Source organism: Pangasianodon hypophthalmus, chromosome 28, assembly GCF_027358585.1.
Source record: "Pangasianodon hypophthalmus isolate fPanHyp1 chromosome 28, fPanHyp1.pri, whole genome shotgun sequence".
Lineage (NCBI taxonomy): Eukaryota > Metazoa > Chordata > Actinopteri > Siluriformes > Pangasiidae > Pangasianodon > Pangasianodon hypophthalmus.
In genome coordinates this window covers 15291534-15309849 of record NC_069737.1, presented here as the reverse complement: position 1 = coordinate 15309849, position 18316 = coordinate 15291534, and the positions used below count along the sequence as shown (strand labels likewise).

General features: G+C 39.3%; 1 long non-coding RNA gene across 1 annotated transcript in view; it reads right to left on the bottom strand.

Moving 5' to 3' along the window:
* The window catches only part of LOC113547385 (uncharacterized), a 15952-nt gene extending 3101 nt beyond the window's left edge, over positions 1–12851 (bottom strand). Inside the window, exons 1-2 of the long non-coding RNA XR_003404814.3 lie at positions 12715–12851; positions 9073–9130 (exon numbers count right to left, since the gene is read on the bottom strand). This is a non-coding gene — a long non-coding RNA (uncharacterized LOC113547385). The remainder of the gene's footprint in view (positions 1–9072; positions 9131–12714) is intronic.
* Between the last annotated feature and the right edge of the window lie 5465 nt (positions 12852–18316).

Sequence of the window (18316 nt, the reverse complement as noted above, 5' to 3'; positions counted from 1 at the left end):
GAATCTTTCGCTTCTTTTACACCCCCCCCCCCCCCCCCCCCCAAACTGTATATTCCTCTAGATTGTGTAGAACAATCTTATATCACCTCCTTGACGATCATAATGGTTCCGTCCACACTATGCACAAGTCAAATGTAGATGAAAGCAAACATGAGGAACTGTGGAGTTCTTCTTCAGTGAACATCTGAAGCTGTTAGCACATTCGCCATCTGGTTTTGGTTTCCAGATTCCTGCAAATCATCATGCTTGGTTGCACAAATGAGCTCGGCTAAATGAGCTTCTGTAGGCCATTTAGGGAACAATATTCTAGTCACTGCATTGCAGACCTGCAAACCTTTACGAATTTTGTGCAGGAGCTTCGTATTTTAACATCGGAGTACACTGCTATGAATTATGACTCTAAACTTCTTTTCCCCAGTAAGATGACAAATGAGCCAATCAGCGGCAGTTACCACAGTGCCTGGTGGTTACTGTAAAACCCTGTATCGGAATTGGACTACACAGAACTTACCCCACCTCTCCACCCAAACCCCACACCAGCCATTTTGAGAGTTTGAGGTCTGCATCGTCCAGGGGTTTGACTTGCGTATGGCGTTAACCTGCAGCAGAACCCTGCTGTACCACCGCTGAGCACTAGAGCAAGGCACTTAACCCTTAAATTCAGAATAGATGTCAGGAAAAATTACAGAGTGCACCCTGCGTTTACACGGCAACGTTTTATTACCGCATGTCACACCAATCACGATACATTTAGATTGCTAGTACAGGCTCTCGAGTTAATTGCTGGTTGCCATGTTTTCTTTGATAGTGCCTAGCAAGTACAATGACCATCTTTACATAAAAAAAAAAAAGTATTTGTATCTTTAGCAATACAAGATAAATCAGTTTTGGTCCTTATATGGTCAAAACATTATACTCATACTTAAAAAATCAACATTGGTTGATTTAAGCTAGCTAGTTTGCTTGAATTTACTGTTAATCACACTCAGCTGAGATCCCTACGGTTTCAGCTGTTACTTCATGCATCATTTTTACATCACAGTATATCTGAAATTAACAACTGTAATAATTAATTTATCGTCTATCATTGCATCACCCAGCCCCACCCTCTTGCCTCTGCCAGTAGCCATAACTCGTCTAGAATGGACTTCTTGCCTCTCGTTTGTTCTACTAAGGCAAAACTCCATAATTAGAAAATCTTAAAACAAAAGTTCTTTATATAAATTAATGTATATAGACATAGACATGGATGATGATGTCACCAACTCAACATTATTTCTGGATCACAGTTCAGACCTTAAAACATCAGTTTTCCACTGATCCACTTCAGAGATATTATGTGAAATGAATCTTTTACATAACAAATTATTAAAATATTGTTATTTTATGGAAATGTTTACATCGTCTTAGTATAAAAATAAAATTTTCACATAAATGATTAGTCATTTCTTTTTGCGTATTAAATTTTTTTGATTTTCGATTTCCGTGATGTTCATCTCAAATTTTAGGCAGGTTCTGTGGAAACATGAAATTTACTGAAAATATCCAAAACTCTGGAAATCAGAGTGATCATAATTCCTATTTTTGTCCATAATGCTTAGATTTAATAGATGATTTGAATAACATAAGATTAAATTATTCAAGATATTGTTGGAAATTAAACTTTGGCTCGCTCCAAATAAGAGAACTTTGAGAACATTTCGATCATTAATTCCAGAACGTGAGTTTAAACTCTATTATTATCACAGTATTGGGTTCACAAATTTAATATTCATGCAATTTAAGATAATTCCATTCACAGTGATTGGATTGAACTTGATCAACATTCACGGGCACATAAGCATTAATTATTCAGTCAGATCTTTTTGTCTACTTTTTCTATTTCATATGAGATGAGAACGGAGATGTGGAGGAATGTGGCTGTGAGTCAGTGTGTTCCTTCTGCAGTTTCATTCCTTTGGGGGTTTCTCCAGGTTTCTCAAGATTTATCAGCATATATATATATATATATATATATATATATATATATATATATATATATATATAAAACCTTCAGTGAGAATGGGAATGTGGTGTTCATTTTCTGAAACGCTTTTCCTCATCACATAGATCGGGGTATTAGAATGGTAAGAGCGAGGTCTATTTTAAAGATAAACATGACAATCGTTTTCTTTCAGCAAGCACTCAAATGGCCACCGAAGTTAAAGATTCCTTAAATCAACCTTAAATCTTTAAAATAAAAGCTTTATTTAGCTCTGGTGAGGATCATCATTTTCATGCATTTCAGACTGACAGATATGCCATGACATCATCAAGATCAGGTTTGCTTCTGGAGATCAATTCGATCCCGTTGCTTACACGCTAGGCTTATTTGTCGCGCATCTATAATTAGTGAGTAATTATCAATTCCTGTGAAGTCTATCCCAAACACCAGACATTCTGTCTTTAAAGTAATGGAATCCTCAAGAGCAGAAGGAAAAGAAGACGTCGGGATTTTGATATGCTTTGACATTTGCTTTCCCGCAGACTCTTTCTGGTCGATAGCAGCTGTCTTCATTTTCTCCTCGACTGGAGAACAGCCGATCCTCAATAACTCTCGCTTTCAAAACATGTTTATAGTAGTCAGCTCCATTCCCAGTGTGGTGATTTTCTTCGCTCCAGGAAATCGGACTCAGTTCATCAGTTTATTATCTCGAGCCCAGAGGGAGCCGCATTACCGTCGGGTCCAAGACTCGGAATCCGCTACCAGGAACTGGTTTATTTCATCAGATATACACAAATTTTATTTCTCAACCAAGATTCCATAATCTTTATCAATCTTCGGGCTCAGCTGCATTCGTCAGGGGAACTGGATCAGAAGCCGTTGAAAACAGGAAGCAGGAAGTTAAAAAATGATGACCTTGCTTCAAATTTAAGATTCACTTCTGGGTAGTTTTCCTACTCGATTGTTAGTTTTATGAAACATTTTCTAAGGAACATTTTTGTAATAAATTCATTTCTTTTAATTTTGTTTTATTGAATTGTGAAGTGAATGTGAGTTGTACTGGGAAGCTGGATTCATCCACAGGTGAGTCATGAGTCTCGGCATGGATCAAGCGTTGCGCCTGGTGCATTGCTTGCTCTGTCGCTTTTGGTAAACTGTACAGCAAACATCAAAACCAACACCATAACAGAGAAATAAAAAAAGACAAAAAAAAAAAATGTGGCATCAAAACCAACACAATGACAACAAACCCAGAAAAATGAAAACAAAATCAACAACAAAACCAACATCACAACACAATCAAAATCAACAACAAAACCAAAAACACCAAAACAAAACCAAAACCATGACAACAAAACCAATAATACAACAACAAATCCAGCAACATGACAACAAAACATCAGATGTTTCCTGGCTACTGTTCGTTGCTTGGCAACCTTATTTTGTAAGGTCCAGCATGAGGTAGTAAAGACTCAGAACGCTCTGAGAAAGTCCTCCTCCTTTGTAATATGTAAACTCAACACAGGGCTGAATGTGTACATTGTTGAACGTCCTCTCAGTGTCGTAATCGCAGCCTGATTTCAAAACATATAACCTTTATGTAACATTTGTAAAGTTAGAAGGTATAGCACTTTTCAAATGGACAACAAACCTGGACCTAAATCAGAACCTTGTGGGACTCAATAATGAACTTTTTGAGTCAGATTAGACTCTCCAACAAATAAACTCTAAACCTGGCAGGAAGTTTCTCTCAAACCCGACCAAAGCCTCCATAAATCACAGGTGGTGAAATTTTAAAAGCCCCCGTAGCAGTGAAGAAGCCATCAGAGAGCACGAGGTCAAAGTTCAGCAACTTGACTCTCTTCTAATCAGCTTTTTCAATCACGGACCACAGAATGGAGGTCACACACCGGGCTAGAGGCTATCTCACACACCGGCCACATCTCAGCTCAGACTCACACCACAGAGGGGGATGAAGAATTTGCTGCACAGGTTATTTCTCACTAAGGTTTTTTTTCTCTCTCTTTTTCACACCTATCCATGCCTTCCTAAAATAAACGCAAATACAATAAGCGTCGACGACATAAAAAAAATCGAACACGACATACCGTACATCAGTATGTGCTGTTACCATAGACACGTGTGTATCGTAGCGTGGCTGTGTTGTACTGCACAAAAGGCTGCCTAGGTCTTGTCTTCAGTCCTGAGATAAAGTCAGGACAGATATCTTCTAACGTTTTCTGCCACCTTTGAAGGAGCTGTACATGTACGCTTTTCAGAGAATCTTCTTTCCCAGATGAGAATTGCATGAAAGGTCAAACAACATTGGACTAAATTGTTGCTTTGACTTCTTGGTGTATCAATTTGTCACACAGACATGCAATTTTCTTACCTACAATATCATGATAATGTCACAAACTATGATGAGAGATTAGGAGATTTTTTTTTATATGATCTAAAAATATTATATCTATATTGTCTATATTGTATGTAGCACAAAACATACTCTATCTAAGAGACAACTTCAATCTAAGGGATTCATTTATTCATTTATTTACCTATTTCTTTTTTTTATTTCACTCACACCTTGACATCTCTGAGAGACTTTAAACAATTGAAATCTCCCTAAACGTGGCAGACTTTGATCAATTTCCAGGAGGAATCCAAGCTGGAGCCAGGAAGTGGGACAGAACGTAAACAGAATGTAAGGTGGAGGCTCCTGTGACAGCAAACCTGGCTCCTTATTTGACAAAATTGCAGACTATTTTCCACTTGAAAGGAAAAAAAAAAGTCACATTTTATAATAAATAGATAACAGTGGAACTATGAAAGCTCAGTGGAAAGGTTCTGTGTTGGTTGCTAGTATAAAAGCCAGGACTTCCAGGAAGCCACTAATGAGCCCTTGAATGAATTCATTAAGGTCACGTTCACGCTGTTTGCCGAGTCAGAATCATAGGGATTCTTTTTATTCTTTAGTAAGTTTGGTTTTGTTTCACGTTGTACATAAAAAGTGAAAAGGCATGAAAAGCCATCCATCCATTTTCTGTAATGCTTATCCTACACGGGGTTATGGGGAGCCTGGAGCCTATTCCAGGAGACTTAGGGCAAAAGGGCACATCTGGATGGAGTGCCAACCCATCGCACGGCACAATCACACACACAACAGACAGTATGGAAATGCCAATCAGCCTACAATGCATGTCTCTGGACTGGGGGAGGAAACCAGAGTACCTAGAAGAAACCACCAAAGCATGGGGAGAACATGCAGGAATCAAACCCCCAACCCCAGAGGTGCAAAGCAAACATAGAAACTGCCAAGCCACCATGCCCCCTGGGGATGTAAATGTCCTCGCATAACCTTTCTATTCATTGGTCATAAATATGGAGAAGTGTGTTTACCAAGTGTGTGTAAAAATCACAAACAACTTGAGCTCAGAGAACCAATGCTAAATAAATGATTAGATAATGATATAAATGTCTAGTCTACGTATTGCATTCAGCATTTGTTTTCTAATTTTTTCATCCAAATCTCTAGAACATGACATTCCTGCAGCTCTACAGCTCTGTCCTTTGGCTCACTTTAGCATCTCAGATCTAAATAAAAAAATTCACACACCATGTCTGATTCACTTCCTGCAGCCGAGTCGAATCAGAGTCGACTCTTAACTGTAAATTCAATACTCCGGCTTTTCAGTACACGGTTTCTCAGACTGTTAAAAAGTCCATTAAAATCTATAACGAGGTCATCGGATAATAAAGGTTCCCAGCAGACAGTTCCTGAACCCCATTCTGGTTCCTTTGTGGAGGAACTTTTTATTTATTTATTTTACTATAGAAGGAGTCAGTGAGCGGTGAAGGACTGGACTGGCAGCTAAGCGAGGTGTGTGAGTCAGTTTCTATTACTGCCATTGACAGAGCGTTACATGAGGAAAGGAGCCAGGAGTGTTAGTGATAATGATGAGATATGTGTGTGTGTGTGTGTGTGTGTGTGTGTGTGTTGTTCACCCCGTTCTATTATGGCAACTTGCCCTGAGTCAATTTCAAAGGAGAACAATTTGTATTGAAAGAAGAGTGTGTGGTGTGTGTGTGTGTGTGTGTGTGTGTGTGTGTGTGTGTGTGTGTGCGTGTGGGGATAGATAGAGATAGCCTCTAACCGTGTGTGTGCATGCATGTGTGTGAGATAGACAGAGATAGCCTCTAACCGTGTGTGTGCATGCATGTGTGTGAGATAGACAGAGATAGCCTCTAACCGTGTGTGTGTGTGTGTGTGTGTGTGTGTGTGTGTGTGTGTGTGTGTGTGTGTGCACGTGCATGTGTTGCCTCTATTTGGCTGAAGGACAAGATTGCAAACGTCAATTATTTGGATCAAATGAACTTAACTCCATATTATGACTAGCTCTCTCTTAAACCCGAGACTTTTTAAAAAAGTCCAGAATCTTCCATATTAATCACGAATGCAGTTAGCGAGAGGATGAATGTTAGCTTTGACCAGCATCAGCGACCCCATTCAGACACACTCGCTCCCTCGAATCACACACTCCTTGCTCTGGCTTTCATTCAATTCTTCAAACAAGTGCCAGAAAAATGATTAACTGTAGTGTGGGAATGAAGCGCCAGGTTGTAAAATGTAAAAAAAAAGCTGTGTGTTCCCACTTTCTGATATTTACAGCTGACGTCAAGCCAAGATTCAAAAAACAAAGTGTGACTTGAGATCTAATTACACAAGCAAAAAAATCAAAACTTCACCCTCTATTATGTAAAGAATACAGCACTCCCTGTGGTGCTGCTAGAGGAAAATAATCAACAACAGGGTGGTGCGATGAAGCGGAATTACTCCTTCCACCCTGCGTTAAATGTTCATGATAAGGTGAAGTTTTTTGTAAGGAGACGTTTATGGAAGGAGTCTCCAGTGTCAGAGGTAAAGCTGTAACTTTATGTTTTCCGACATCTTCAGGACAGAGGAGTTTACGCTTTTTGTAGTTTCTCAGCAAGTTCACTTCAAGAGAGAAAAAAGACACACTGGTCAGGGAACAATCATTTATAGCTGCTATAACATAAGCAAAAACAGGAAGTAGCTTGTTTTCAGGACATTCCACAACATCGAATGTAACTATAAATGGACACAAAGTATAATGCATCATTCTTTAATTTAAAAAGAAATGTAATCGGGAAATTGCTGTGGTATAAGAGGAATAAAACGCATTGCAGTGTCCTGAGTACATGGTCAATCGTATCAAATGTCAAATAATCAGTTGCTTATTGCACTTTGAGTCCAAATGCAGCTCAAGCTCGTAGCGTGAGATATTATTTATTGCTTCTTTAGTGCTTTGCTGTAGAATACTCCATGCTAGCTTTAACCAAGTCATTTTTTAAGATTTCCCACAAGCATGTTTTCGGTGTGTGTAAATTGTACAGTCTTTTCCTTCCTATCGTCCTAACATATTCCCAACCTTTCCAAATCAAACACACGAGCCGCACTCGCTCGCCAGGCCTCCGTCAAAGAGCGGACCGATCCAGCCGGCTAATTCTGCAATGTTAGCACATTCACCCTTGCCCTCAGAGGAAAACGTGTCTCAGATATCTCACAGCGGTGGACTCGCGCGAACGTGGATGAGGTCGACTAACCGGCAAATCGCTCCATCTTCTGACGCAAGCGTTTGTATTGGCGAGACGTTTATTATTCATGCTCGGCGGAGGGAAACGTTCCGGGTGGAAGAGAGAAAACAAATACATTCCTCCGCTGGACCCTCTCGAGTTTTCCTTACACGTGTCGATATATCGGCATTTTTACAGAGAGAGGAAAGTCGCCGAGGAAAGGCGCTGGTGAGGGAAGACAGTTCCCTTAATCACACTGACAGAAGCGAAAAAACAAAACAAAACACAACTAAGGCAACAAAACCAGCATGAAAAAGACAGTCGAGCAGCATCTAAAGCAGCATCAATTAGACATTTCTACCTCAAACAGTGCAATTTGATAGATTTCTTCAAAGGAGTAGCTCAGATAAAGAAGCAAATGTTGCTAAGTATAAACATTTCTCTTCATTTTTAATCACAGTAGCTTTTTAGCTGAATCGATTAGCATCATTATCCAGTATTCAGTAGAACGTGATGCAGTTATAACGTGTTAAATGTTAATGTGTAAATATGAGGTGATTTATCTTTTAACTAAATCGTCCCTTTAACCAATTTGCATTATTAGCTATCACAGTGCAAGTATTTGCTTGTTTAGCTCTTTCTTTTTTTAATCTAGCTAAGCTGAATTAATCCTCTAGGAAGTGCAGTTTAGCAAAAAAAAAAACAGAAAAATACAGCCAAAAGATCATTTTAAATGCAAACGTATCAAACGTTTACTTTATGATCTGAATAATGAAGCTAGCATGTAAATATAAACAACTAAAAAATATTTTGACGACATCATACTGGAAACCAATTGCTCACAACGAACATGGCAACTAGCATTAAACCGCTAAGAACAGTACTATTCTTACAAAATACTTACGATGAACACAACAACTAGCGTTAAGCCGCTAAGAAGAGTCATATTCTCACATATAACAGCAGTACTATTGTGAAGTTAGTGATGATCTGAGAGCATTTTTGAGATTTCTTGCATAGGTTCTTGGCCAGGAAGCTGCTTGGCTCTGTTCGTGTGTGTGTCTGTTTGGTTTTTGGCTAAATTGCGCGCTCACGATTTAACCACCAAGGTCTTACCACCCACTGCAATGGTACTGCTATTCCTAATCATCCTAACCAGGAATGTGTGTGTGTGTGTGTGTGTGTATGGGGGAGAAATGGAGAGAACTATGAGCTGTACTTTACGCTCGAGAGTTTCGATTGCTAGTTTTGGATTTGGTGTTAAATGAAGCAGTCAGTGTGTGTCTTTCTTGTAGAACTTACTGTAGAGTTTTACATTTCAGTGAGTTAATGACTCATCATCAACAGCTGGAAATGTGTGTGTGTGTGTGTTGTATGTGTGTGTTCACAGATCTCCAGCGGCTTGTTTAATTGTCTGTGGAAGGGTTGAGGTAATGGTGGAGTTTGTGTAATGTCTGCACAGTGTTTCTCTTTGGTCATTTTGTATGTCTTACCTCACTGTAACCTCCTGGTCCATGTCATCTCCTCCATCACAGACAATGAACAGAACAGCTGGCATTAAACAAAAACAGTAATATTCTTACAAATTAAATAGTTAATTTAATAGACATTAATTATACAGCTAGAGTTGACTAGCAATATGAATAGCAATAGACCTAAGTAACTAACACCTAGTGTTAAAAGGATATGAATTTTTTTTTACTAATTACATCAAATGAATAGAACAGCTAGCATTAGATGGCTGACAGTAATATTCCTACAAATTACTTACAGTGAACACACGAGTTAGTGATAAATGGCTAAGAACAATAATAGTTTTACAAATTACAGTGAACAGAACAGCCATCATGAAACCGCTAAAAACAGTAAAATTTCTTACAAATTACACTGAATGAACAGAACAGCTAGCATTAAATGGCTAAGAACAGTAATATTATTACAAATTATTTACTGTGAACACACAAGTTTGCGTTAGACAGCTAACAGGAGAATTTTTTTTTTTTTACAAATTACACTGAACAGAACAGCTAGCGTTAAATGGCTAAGAACAGTAATATTCTTACTAATTACTTAGTCAACAAAAGAGCTAGCATTAAATGGCAAAGAACAGTAGTTTTTTTTTGTTTTGTTTTTTTTACAAATTTCTAAGAACAGTAATATTTTTACAAATTACTTACAACGAAAACAAAATAGGTAGTGTTAGAAGGCTAAGAACGCAATTTTTAATTAATTTTATTGTGTTTACTCTTCCACCACAGTTCCAAAGAGTTTTATTGGTGTGAAAATAATCGGTAAATATAATTTCCTCCTCACTATTTCTGATTTCCTTTTCACAACGCGGTTTCACACACTTCCTGTCACAAGCATAATATTGTACTTGAGCGCTGTCACTGAGGATATTCTCACACCAATCTCCTGAAGCGAATGCAGCATATGACATGCTGAAGAGCTGCAGGACATTTTCGAAATTATTTTTAGCTTCATTAAACTGTGCTGGAATTTTGCGGTGTCATGCTGCGTGCTGGTCTCATCGGTGCTAATCTTAGCGTGCATGGCTACAATGCTCAGTGGGACCGAATGGCAGAAACGCAGCAGATTTTACGCAGCAGTAAACAGCGGGTGCTGCGTGTGAGACTCGGAGCTCGGTGTCCATAGAGGATAGGAACAGATGCGTTGCCATGTAGGAGGTGTGTGTGACACACAAAAGGCTGGATTGGTTCTTCTCCAAGTCCATATGGGTGGAGGACATCACACTCAGGAACCAGTCCGAGGGAGCTGGAACCATAGCAGACCAACCAGTGGAGCGTTTTGGGCCATTAACCAATCAGATTACGCAATTATTGGACAGTTTCCTGGATCCTGTGCCTCCATGCTGTTTTTTTCTGGTTCAATCTACAACCTTGAAGGATTCTTTGGATGTTCCTCTGGGGAAGATGTTTCCCTTTCAGAAATTCTTCCATATAAAAGCCCATTGGAACACTGAGAAATCTTAACTATCTAAATAAATTTTAAAGAACCCTTCACATATCTATAATACTCCCAGCTAACAAAGAACATCATCACAATGTTCTGTAATGTATCTAACAGGTTCTATGTACTTTTTGGTTGTAATGGTTTGTTCCCAAAATTCTGAGTTAGACTGAAACTAATATTATGGAAATATTTGTGAAAAAAGGTTCTTAAAGGATCTTTGAATGGTAACAGTTTCCAAAAAAGGAGAACCTCTTGGCTTGTTCATAGAACCTTTTTGGATTCCAAACTGAAAACTCTTTAGGATGCCAAAGAACCCTTGAGGAACCTCTTTTTTAAGAGTGTAGATCAATGTTTAGGATTCAAGCTCAAAGATTGTGACTCCAAACAACGTTCCTAGGTTCCTTGTGAGTTCTTTTGATAGTTAAGGCTCTTAGCATTGGAAAGCGGACGTACTTGGAACCATCTAATAGTTCTACATGCAGTAAAATTTTCATTGGTTTGCCACAGAATGACAAACCAAAGAATTGTTCAAGGTTCTAGATTAAACTTGTCATGTAATATGCAAATCAGATTGTGATGTCAGACTGACATAAATGACTCACTCTTTAACTTTAGTTCCTAATAAAGAAAGAAAGAAACAATGGTTCTAAAGATCTAATGCAACATCTGACATCGTCTAAGCATAGCCCAGAGAACTACTGATGATCTTTTGAGGCTTGTAACCTTCAACTGTACAAATAATTTGTCCTGCTAAACAAGCAGGCGTGTAACGTAAACCAGAAGCTGTTGACTTGGTTACAAGGAAGTGGCTTTGACCAATCAGAAGTCCCGTAGAGTACACAAGCCAAAGTTATTCCCTTAACCTCTCAACTAGAGCGATCATGTTTGCATTTCGCCTTAGTCTAAGACTAATGTTTGTGCAATTCCTTCTCCAAACTCCTCTTGGAAGACAAACTCATTTGAATTCTTTCTCGACTCCTAATTAACCGTCAGGCCACGTGTCATCAAAATAAAAGAAGAAATTCTGATTCAAAACGCAACCCTTAACAGTTCCACTAAAAACTCGCCAAATTACATTTCTCATACAGCCGTGCACATTTGCATATTTATATTGGCCGTGTTTGGGGGCGAGCTGAGAGATGGCATTACTCAAACCATAAGCTGTGCATTGTTTAATAACTAATATCACAGGCGATCTTAATTTGTTTTCAGAGAAGCTGTTTTTTTTTTCTTCCAATGACAGAAAATTGAGTTATGTTCCAATTGAAAATCTCACACTGCCTAACTATCTACATCATCCTGAACCCACACGTCAAACCACGCAACGTTATTGTAATAAATATGGTGTGAAGACAGTGAGGGTGTCTTCGATAATTTTGGAGTTGATTGAATCTGTGGTACAAACCCAATCTATTTCAACCTGTAATACCACTGCGATTGTTTTTATTGCCAAATCTCAGAGATGAACCAGATGAGATCAGGTTTAATATCAATATTAACACATGAAAAGCCAATGAAGCTTCAGGATCATATCTGATCTTATCATAATTGCTTCTTTGTCTCCTGTCAATTTTTTTTATTTACTTTTTTTTTTTTCTTCGGATTTTGGCTTTATATGAAAATTCAGTGGAAGTTTCAGGGAAGCCATGAGAAAGCATTTTTAGGATGCTAGATTTAAACCCAAAGAACCCCTGAGGAACGAGCGTGTAGAATAAGATCAGGTCGAAATAAAAATTCATGATGTAATATTCATGTGAAAACAACTTCTTCACATAAGCTGTCTAAATCAGACTGAGAAGCACCTGTGAATGTAAGTTGCCCTGAAAATGATTTATTATTTGTCATGTTTTTGTTTTTTTTATATCCGAGTATCATTTTTCCGTCGTCCTCCGGTGACACTCGGCATGCTGGAGAATGTCAGTCATCCAGAGGATGTGTCCAAAGGGAAATCGTGACAGAGGTGAAAATACGCAGTGAAGGAGGTCTGCTACATGAGATTAGCCTCAAACCGACTGTGTCATGCATCTCAGGTGTGATTTGACAGAAACGAACACCAAACATGGCACAATGATGTCTCACAGTGTGATACTATTCTGTGTCTCAGAAATATTTTTACTGTAGTCCTCTGTCCTGAACATGAAAATGTAAAGTTACAGCTTTACCTCTGACTGCTACAAAGCACCGACACTGGAGACTCCTTCACCAAATGTTACATAAACACGTTTCTCCTTACAGGAAAGTTCACCAACATCGAGCCCAGGACTGGAACTCAGGTCAGTAGCATGAGAGTCAGATGCTCTATCTGTGAACCACAGGAGAGGTGATAATGCTAAAACAGGATGCAAATGTTAGCCACAAAGTTCAGTCAGTGAAGTCAAAGAAATCATCCGATATGTAAATCCACAACGCAAAAATTCTCCTCAAAAAAGAAGATCCACAGATATAGGAAAAAAAAAAACACTAAAAGGTTACAAAAAGCAGCATGACAGAACAACAACGTTACTTACACGAATCACGAGAGACTGGCCTTAGCACAACTAAAAGAACAGGGCAAATTAAATACACACGGGGAAATGAGATACAGGTGGCAGCAATAAGACAATTAATAGATAGAGGGAAAACAAAATGGGGGAACAATGAGGACCTCCGGTGGCAAAACACAAAATGACAAGTCCAAAATCCTCACAACCGTATCAACAACTATGCACATTCTTTAATCCGTTTTTGTTAAATCCCTGTGAACGAGCTGTTACTATAGAAACGATAACATACTAGATCGACCATATAAAGCTGTGAATAGATTCCACTGACATGCAATTGTAAATATTATAGCAATCAGAATATTTATTTATTTATTTATATTAACAATGTTTCTGACATTGTTTTTTAATGTTTTGGTTAAGAAAGCTAACACATCTATAACTGTTTTTGGTAGCTAAGGTTTATAATACTATCTTACTGAGTAAGCTACTTAGTTTTATGTAGTTTCAGTGTTCTGCTAACTTACAAATGAAGACATTGAAATGTAGCTGGGGTTTTTTTGTTTGTTGTTTTTTTTTTGTCTGTTATTCCATCAAATGTCTTTGTGTTGAATTTTCTAAAGACGAGCATCAAGGGAAGGCTAGTACACACTTCATTTTCTTGTGTGAGTGTAAAAACGTTTTTCTGACTTTTCCTGTTGTGTTTTTGTTACACGGAAATTCAGAATCTGCATAAAAGCCTATTGAAATGCGCCTCACACTAGAGCCACTGTCTGTTTCAGATGTGTGTGTGTGTGTGTGTGTGTGTGTGCAACAAAGCAAGATTCGCATAGTCCAGGTAAAGAGGTGAGCTGTAGATGCTGCAGTCCAAGCCATCTGTCCAGGGTTTTCTCCACGTCTGCCATTTTAACTGCACGCTTTGTGCGTTTTAATAAAAAGTTGGCTGTGTGTGTGTGTGTGTGTGTGTGTGTGAGAGAGAGAGAGAGAGACAGAGAGAGAGAGAGAGTTCCCTACTCAGGAATTTCACTGTTCACACTGTCTGCCTGAACACTCCCTGTCTCAAGTTTATTATTTCTAGGAGGAGGGAAAAGAGTGAATAAGAAAGAATGCAAGACACTTTTTTTTTCCTCTGGCCAGATTTTTCTTTTCGTCTGCTGTCTGCTCCGTGTGAATGTGTCTCCCTGCATTTCTTCTGAACTGAGAATAACCTGAGCGGCGGATGATGGAAATGATTCTGGAGGCGATGTGACAAAACACCATCTCCAGCTTAATTTATTCTGAGAGGGTGCTAAAATTTTTAGATTGTTATTATTCTGCATATTTCATGTGGCGCTTCTGTCTAAGAGCAGACTAGAACATATGCCTTTTTTGTTAAATGCATGATCAAATGATAATGTTCTCAGCTCAGTTGTGTGATTTTCTCAGTTTGTTGAGATCCACATTAATCCACTAGACAGGAAACTTCTAGATCCTTCTAAGGGTTAAGAAAAATCCAGAAAGTTTTGCGAGAACTAACAATAAAATCCATTTTAAATCCCGTTTTTCCATTCCACGTGCGTTTCCCGGTCTGTGTGTCCCTGCAGTGAACTTTGGTAAGATGATGGTGACTGATCATGTGATGCAACAAACCACATTTTTTATACAATGCAACTAGGAAAGATCTTTTCTTATCTTCCTGCAGTGTGTTTTTAACTGAATGCATTTGTTTGTAAGTGTAATCTGTATAAATCAAACACATACAACATCTTACAGCCTTGTTCCAGCTAAATAATCACCTGATTATCACTCCGAGCTCGTGGGAAGCCGATTGAGTTCTCACTCCATCCCATAATGATTTAATTACTAATGTCATTCATGCTGTTTCTGTCATTCATGTCATTCCTATTATTCCTCTCATTCCCGCTATTCCTGTTATTTCTGTTATTCCTGTTATTCCCATTATTCCTGTTATTCCCGTCACTCCTGTTATTCTTTTCTTTTCTGTTATTCATGTCATTCATGTTATTCTTCTCTTTTCTGTTATTCCTGTTATTCCTATTATTCTTCTCTTTTCTCTTATTCCTGTCATTCCCGTTATTTCTGTTATTCCTGTCACTCCTGTTATTTTTTTCTGTTCCTGTTATTTCTGTTATTCCTGTCATTCCTGTTATTTCTGTTATTCGTGTCATTCCTGTTAGTCTTTTCTTTTCTGTTATTTCTGTCATTCCAATTATTGTAGTTTTTCTTGTTATTCCTGTCATTCCTGTTATTTCTCTCCTTCAAGTTATTCTTGTCATTCATATTAGTTACAGTAGGTCATTTATGTTATTCCTGTCTTTTCTGTTATTCCTGTCTGTCTTGTCATTCCTGTTATTCTTTTTTTTCTGTTATTCCTGTCATTCTTGTTATTCTTTCCTTTTCTTTTATTTCTTACATTTCTATTATTGTTGTTCTTTTCTTGTTGTTCATGTCATTCCTGTTATTTTGGTCCTTTAAGTTAATCTTGTCATTCCTGTTATTTCTGTAATTTAATTTATACTTGTCATTCATGTCATCCTTGTCTTTCCTGTTTCTCCTGTTAATCATGTTATTCCTGTCATTCCTGTTTCTCCTGTTAATCATGTTATTCCTGTCATTCCTGTTTCTCCTGTTAATCATGTTATTCCTCTCATTCTTGCAATATTTCACATATTGAAAATTTATATACTAAATTTTATTGGAACAACATTTTTGTATATTTGTGAAATATAGCATCTAAATTTAGTTTTCAAAATGTCAAACATTTCAAGTCGCTCTTTCAGTTTTGGTATAAATCCAGTTTTGAAAAGGAAACCCTGCTAACGTGGATGAGTTTCTAATCAAAGAAACATAAACATGTCTGAATGATTTATTCCATGAAGAGATTTTAGAGCAATAAACACAATTCCAGGACAGAGACATGTTTTCCAAACTTTGTGTAATAAATGTAACTCCTCAGCATTCCTGACCCAGAGCAGGTGTCCTGTATCTGTTTGAACCCGAGCTTTCGCTGGCGTCGCTCTCTCACTCTGCATACAGAAGTAGCTGCTGAAACAAAGTGTGTTTAATTTGATTATCTGCAGAGCGCTGACCTCGTCGGCGGCGGTAACTGAAGGCGGGTCGGCTGTGATTTGCATTTAGATTAATTGGTTCTGTGTCTTTATTCGAGTGAATACCTTGACTCTATACGCTCTCTCTCTCTCTCACACACACACACACACACACACACACACACACACGCCAAGCAGAATCATCAGCATGTTAAAAGAGCCTCTCAGGCAGGACCTCCTCCATCCCACCACATCTGCTCTTGGCTTGTGTGAGTGTGTGTGTGTGTGTGTGTGTGTGTGTGTGTGTGGGAGTGGGACACTCCTCCACAACTAACTCTGAACTCTCGCTTGTGTAATTACATCGCTCACCTACCATATAACCTTTAATAGAGAATAACAGCCATCAGCTATTGGCTAAATAACACCGCTAATACATTATTTGTTTGTGTGTGTGCGTGTGTGTGTGTGTGTGTGTGTGTGTGTGTGTGTGTGTGGCTTACTACACACTACTACCAAGTGTACACTATGTAGCACACAGAGCACAATTTGTCATTTTTTTAAACACTGGATCTGGTTCACTGTGGACGTGTCCCAAACCACTATATGGGTCACGTATGGATGTTGTGCAGCTTTCCCCATCATCAGTCCACTGTGGACGTGTCCCAAACCACTAGTCCTACTCTCTATGTAGGCCACATAACCAACAGAATCAGAAAATGTCTCACCCCTCATCAGTCCGATTTGGACACATCCCAATCCACACGCACTACTCATTATATAGTCCATAAATAAACACCACCAGGAAAGTCTCATCATCATCATCATCATCATCAGTCCACTCAAAACATGTTCCAATCCACATGCCACACTCACTATATCAGTCATATAAACACCATTACACATCTTATTATCATCACTCCGCTGTGGACGTGTCCCAAACCACTATGTGGGTCATATATGTCACACAAGTCCCACCATCATCAGTCTAGAATACATTTGGGGCACTTCCAGCATGGACTGATGATAATGAGAACGTGTCCCAAACCACAAGCCCTTCTGAGTATGTAGGCCACTTATTCACCATTACAAATGTCTCACTTTCATCAGTCAAATTTGGACACGCCCTCCAAACCTCACTCTTTACTTCCTATATAGTGCACACAATGACAATCACCATCAGTTCTCATGGATGTGTCTCAAATCACACACACCCTACTCAAAGACCTCATGCACATCTCACCATCCACTATGGGCGTGTCCCAATCCACACACCCTACACATATCTCACCATCCACTATGGGCGTGTCCCAATCCACACACCCTACACACCTCACCATCCACTATGGGTGTGTCCCAAATCACACGCCCTTCACACATCTCACCATCCACTATGGGCGTGTCCCAATCCACACACCCTATGCACATCTCACCATCCACTATGGGCGTGTCCCAATCCAAATACCCTACACACATCTCACCATCCACTATGGGCATGTCCCAATCCACACACCCTACACACCTCACCATCCACTATGGGTGTGTCCCAAATCACACGCCCTTCACACATCTCACCATCCACTATGGGCGTGTCCCAAATCACACGCCTTATGCACATCTCACTATCCACTATGGGCGTGTCCCAATCCACACACCATACACACATCTCACCATCCACTATGGGCGTGTCCCAATCCACACACCCTACACATATCTCACCATCCACTATGGGCGTGTCCCAATCCAAATACCCTACACACATCTCACCATCCACTATGGGCGTGTCCCAATCCACACACCCTACACATATCTCACCATCCACTATGGGCGTGTCCCAAATCACACACCCTACACACATCTCACCATCCACTATGGGCGTGTCCCAATCCACACACCCTACACACATCTCACCATCCACTATGGGCGTGTCCCAATCCACACACCATACACACAGCTCACCATCCACTATGGGCGTGTCCCAATCCACACACCCTACACATATCTCACCATCCACTATGGGCGTGTCCCAAATCACACACCCTACACACATCTCACCATCCACTATGGGCGTGTCCCAATCCACACACCCTACACACATCTCACCATCCACTATGGGTGTGTCCCAATTCATACACCCTACTCACTACACAGACCTCATTATTACAACAATCACAAATGTCTCTCTGTCCTATATGGGTGTGTCCCAAATCACATGCCATGCTGACTACATAGACCTCATT